Source organism: Coturnix japonica, chromosome 6 (genome assembly GCF_054131305.1).
Source record: "Coturnix japonica strain WE chromosome 6, WE-NBRP24, whole genome shotgun sequence".
NCBI lineage: Eukaryota > Metazoa > Chordata > Aves > Galliformes > Phasianidae > Coturnix > Coturnix japonica.
This window is the reverse complement of record NC_140668.1, coordinates 26,012,081-26,017,436: the sequence shown is the minus strand read 5'-3', so window position 1 is coordinate 26,017,436 and position 5,356 is coordinate 26,012,081. Positions and strand designations below refer to the sequence as shown.

The following is a 5,356-nucleotide window of genomic DNA, read 5'->3' as shown; positions in this document are numbered from 1 at the left end:
TGATCCACGGCACTGCTCCCACACACTGCCCGAGTGAGGCCCTGCTGATGTAATAGAGGCACGCATATGTCTCGTATTAATGGTATTTTCCTAATAGTAATAGCATTAAAGCCTGCCTACCTGGCTATTGAGTTACCTTATTTAAGGTAATTTGCCCATAAGCCTATCCTGGAGCATGCAAACAACCATATCATTTTATAACACTTAGCTTTAAGATATCAGAAATCAAAGCAGGCTGACAGTGTGATTCCAGAATGAGTAGGTTTCCGTTTAAAGAAAATGAAAACAAAAACCAAAACAAAAGCTGTTGTGTTTCTTGAATAATTTATTATCTGGATTTTTGTTGTATTTTCCACATGGAATTGATGAAGAAAAATTTTGTCTGAAGAAAGATCGGATGAGCGAAAATTCACACATGGAAAACAAATGAGCATGGGGAAGCACTCCTCATAGCTAATGGCTACTTGGTCTGGTGCCAGAATTCATACAGATCCTTAAAATCAAGTAAATTATGCCCGTAGTGATAGCTCCCTTTTGCTGGAGTCCCACAGCAAGCACCAAATGGTGGAGTGGTGCAGAACTGCCAAATCCCATTTTTCACCTCCCAGTTCCTTTCAGCTGATCAGCCCCGTTCCCAGCAGAAGGGCCCGTGTATTTCTTATAGCTCCCCTGTCAGCCCTGTGTGCAGGGCCTGATCCTGCCCATGGCACAGGGCTCCGAGGGCAGCGCCTGCCGCAGGGTCAGCGTGTCAGTGAATGGCAGCGGTGGTGGCAATCGGATGCCCGCGTCTTCCCACTGAAGGGAATGGAAAGAATTGGGTCTTGCAAAGGAAACAGTGGTAAAACAAAAGTATTCTTCTCTCGCTCGGTTCCTTTGATAAAGTAGCTCGCTGAACTCAGAGGGTAGGAAATGTGCCGCCCGCCATGTGCCAGATTAACAACTGCTGAATTCTGTGCGAGAAAATTGGGCTGGATTACACAAATATCTGTTAAGACAAGGATAAATATTTATAAACAATCTTCCTTGCAGAACACGTCTCCATCATTCAATTCCCCGCGATGAAAAATCTGGAACAATGGAACTAATGACTACATTGTTCCAAAGTTAAATCGTATATCTAATAAGGAAAATACAAAAATGAGCCAAATTCTTTATGAACACAACAGCGAAGCAATTAAAATAAATGTGATTTTCCAGATCAAAACTTCTGGCTGTTAATTGCTAGATGGCACCTATCCTAGTCATATGAGTTTCCCTCGCAGCTGTTTTTATTTCACGATACATTCTGGGCTCCCCAGAGCCGTGCTGAGCTCGGACGTGGCGGCAGCGCGCCCGGACAGCTGCGCGGGGCTGCAGGGCTCATGGATGCACTGCTGGGACAGGCCCCGGGCCAGGCGTCATCTTGCTGCTTGCCCTTTGCTTGCCCCGTGGTTCCAGTGCGGATGATGGGTGGCACAGTGGTGTGCCTGCAACAAGCACACAGTGCCCTGCCCATACAACTGCTGCCTATACAACAGAAAGAGTATTTTGGAGGATATGCTTCAGTCGTACGCTTTGTTCTAGTCACGGCATCTGTCTGAGCTCATACCATCACCTCTTCACTCTCTGCATTTGACTTTTCTTTTTAATTTGTTCATGGGTGCCCTAGCACAGCAGCAGTGCGGCAGGGGCTGCAGCCCCACCAGTGCCAGGGCTCTTGGACCCACCCCACTCCAGAGCTGAAACTGGAAATCTGGCACGCTCCAGCCAGCTTTACTTGAAGCTGCACTCTGGTATCTGTAGGTTATTAATGAGATTAAAGAACTCTGTTACAGGGAATGACAACTGCAGTTTGTCCAACATTAAGCAGATATTGGCATCCTTAGGTGTGAGTCGAGAGGCAATGATCTCAGATATTGAACCAGCTAAAGCCATGAGCAATATGATATTGATTAGACAATGGGTATTGTATTTACCCACATAGCTTTATTGGGTGAGGCTCAATGTGATGTGTTTTTATTTGGGAAACTTAAGGAAGATAATTAAAAATGCTGTAAGGAGAGCCCAGCAGCCTTTGTGCTTTGCTTTTTAAAGGCTGCAGATGTCCTGTCTTCCTTCTTTAAAACGGCATGCGCTCCCTCTCCACCTTCCAAAAGATCAAGGGTAATAATAACAACAATAATAATACAGTGTCCTGGAATTTTTCTACATGCCTCAAGAGAACTTTAATTTTTTCCAGAAACTGTTTTCTGACAACAGCCGCCCCGTGGACTTTTCCTGTTCCCCACTGCATTTCCAGTGCTGCTGCAGCCAAGTTAAAATGGTATCTTTTGGATATAAAGCCTTTTATGTAGAAAACCTTTCTCTTGCTGAACAAAACCCTGCAGCACTGACCCCATGAGCAGGTTGTGATGTGCACTGTGAGCTTGTGCACCACGGCAGCCCAATGTGGCCTCAGTGATGGAATTTGGGACCTCACTCACATCCACAGACAGCCCAGTGGTTGAAATGCAAAGAGAATGCATCTTGCTTGTCTCTTCTGCTGCTTCTCCCATCAGTTACATTCCCTTTCCCCAAGGGCTTTTTTCCTTTTTTTTTTTTTTTTTTGTTTTAAAAAAAAAAACTTTATAATCCCACAGCAATGCCCAGCCCAGCTGCGTTCCCATCTTGCATCAGCAGGCTGACTCACTGCAGCGCTCAGCTTGGGACACGGGTCTACATGGCTGCAGGCAGGACCTGGGCCTTGCACACAGCAGGGCTTGCACCCAGCTCAGGGCTGAGACCAGCCCCCGTGTGCCACCCTCTTTGCCTCTGCCAGGGCCATTATGGCTGAGGTGTGATGGCTCAGCCATTCCCTCCCTCCATGGATGGCTGCTGCTCTAGCCCCCGAAGCTTTTGGCCATGGGCCGTTTAAATACTTTCCTCCAGCTCAGCCATCTCCAGTCACCAGAGCTGCTGCCGGCTCTGCTCCCATGGGCGAGGCAGCTTCTCACAGCCACCACTTCCTCTGCTCTCCAACCTGATGCTTTCCAGCTCCACGCTTTGCAAGGGGAGGCAGAGGAACGTGTGCCGAGCCTCCATCTGCACCACATCACGGGAATACAAAATGGCACCGAGTCCTACTTTTCCTCATTAGATGTGGGCAAACTTGGCTGGAGCACAAGTGAGAAAGCTCATCTTTCTTCAGCTGCTTGTAATTCATGCTTGAGCAAGAGCATTACTTGGGGCTTAAGTCAGAGTCTTCTAAGTAGGTCACAGTTCTAGACCCAAACCCCTGCATATGACTTCTCAGAAATGCAGATTCCTGTCCTCCTGATCTGTGAAACACCTCAGAGCCCTCTTATCAGCTTTATCAGCTCCTCGAGTGAATCCATAAAACAAACAGTCACTAAGAAGTTGCTTCCTGCATAGGGTTCAGACTTGGAAAAATTCCCCTGCCTTGGGTGGCAGCCATTTCTGTCTCATTTGCATGGCCAGTTTCTTGCATTTTAAGGATGCTCCACTGTGGCCAGGTAAATGGATGCACCCTGCAGCTCCTCTGGTCTTTGCATCAACAAGAGGACAAAAAGCTATGGAGAGGGCAAGGAAGCTCCAGCCCACATGGGGTGTGTTGGCTGAAACACATGTAGTTTGGTCCATGCTGTAAAACAGCATTAATTTTAGTAGTGCAGAGGCTGATTTGCCAGATCATCACAGCATGTGTTATATGTTCGTCTTTAGAATAGAACTACAGTTTCAGACACACCTGGAGATAAAATGAGGGAGATACAAGAGCTCAACAAGGGGCAGAATGAAGTAGAATGGCACAGTGTGAGGATGTGCTAAGAGTTCTTTGCTGCACTGGGGACAGTTCTGAATGTCTATAGTAGCTCACCATGTGGGTCTGAAAATGATAGCATTTGCTTTTATCAGTCATCTAGAAAGTATAAGTTTTACCTCCTCCTCCAGTAGCAGGCTGAGTCTGGACTTCAGTGACATGAGGGAGAAGTCAGAACCAAGCACACTCTGTATCTCTCGCTAGAGGAGAAGTCGCAGTTAAGTCTGATGTTAGTCATTTGGCTAGGGAGATTTTCCATAGGTATGGACTGCGGTTGTCAGCAGCCAGATGTTGGTGGGCCATTTCTCTGCATTACAGTGCCACGCATTTAGATTTTAGCCCTTGATTGCTGCTTCAGTGTGCAGTGGAGAAGTGCTGGATCTGGATCACAGCTCAGCTCTGTGGCTGCATTCGGATCCCTGAAATGAGCTCAAGTGCTATTTTACGCTGCCATGGAATACAGGATGCCCTCGTGCTTTTGAGCTTTATTTTTGATTCTGTGAGGTTATTTTCACTTCCTCTTCTGAAAAGAAACAAAAAGTGTTAGATGTCTGATTGAATGGACTGCTGGAAAAAATGCATAGAAAGGTCTTGCACGTGAACTTCTGCAAAGCAAATGCCTTTGTTTCCAAACAGGCCAGCGATAACAAATATTTATTGACATTTTCCTTCCACAGGGGCGTTAACAATTACGATTTGCTGGTACGTACCTCATGAGCGCTTACAGGTTTTGAACAGAACATCTGTTGGTCAAAGATGAAAAAGAAGGTTGAGAAAAAAAAAGTATCTGTTTTTCCAGGGTTATGAAACTAACAGCATCACAAATTATCACTAGGAAAACAGTTCAAAAGCCTGAACTTGCACTTGTGGAAAAAGGAACACAGATAGAGGAAACAGATAAAAACGCGTTGTGTTGGTAGGCTTTGTTTTCTGCGATGATGTATTGTTCCAGCAAAGCGGTTAACAAACAAATTATTGTCTGCGTCCCAAACAGCCAAATCTTTGGTTCCACCGACCAGATGTTAAGGTGAAGCAGATTAAAGCCGAATTCACAATAGGGCTGCTCCACAGGAAAGGTGCCCTAAGTTTATCTATTGTTAAATAATATAATTTATCGTCTTAGAGGGCCACGGAGTAATTTCTGTTCCTTTTCTACTTTTTGCACAAAGATTTATAACACAGATAATCCCCAATTTTAGATATTTGCTGCAGGTTATATTTGAAAGAATTTCCCAAAAGACTGATAACCCTTTTTTTTTTTTCCCCTTAACCACAGTCAAACCAGTGAACTAATATGATGCCTGCTTCAAATAAATGTATTTGCTGCCTCTGTGCATGATAAGTTTTCATTTAGTCTACGATCAGCTGACAGTATGCAAGTTTGCAGATACCAGTAATTGAATACAGATAACCTTGGTTGTTGACCTATGCAGAGCCATGGCTGTCTAGTTTCCATTGTTTCTGTTTTTGCTAGTTGACACAAAACTGATGTGGGCTGAATTTATATATTAGCCATCCATTATAGTGGGAATTGCTTATCATTGTGGATGGATATTGCAA

The 5,356-nt window shown here is 45.1% G+C and overlaps 1 protein-coding gene across 1 annotated transcript in view; it reads right to left on the bottom strand.

The window, feature by feature from the left end:
- Nucleotides 1-307: 307 nt before the first annotated feature.
- The window catches only part of LOC107319205 (uncharacterized), a 224,733-nt gene continuing 219,684 nt past the window's right edge, over nucleotides 308-5,356 (bottom strand). The window contains exons 23-24 of the mRNA XM_085550603.1: nucleotides 3,916-5,356; nucleotides 308-985 (exon numbers count right to left, since the gene is read on the bottom strand). The exon at nucleotides 3,916-5,356 is cut by the window's right edge and continues 491 nt beyond it. The gene's annotated coding sequence lies outside the window, so the exon portion shown is untranslated. The remainder of the gene's footprint in view (nucleotides 986-3,915) is intronic.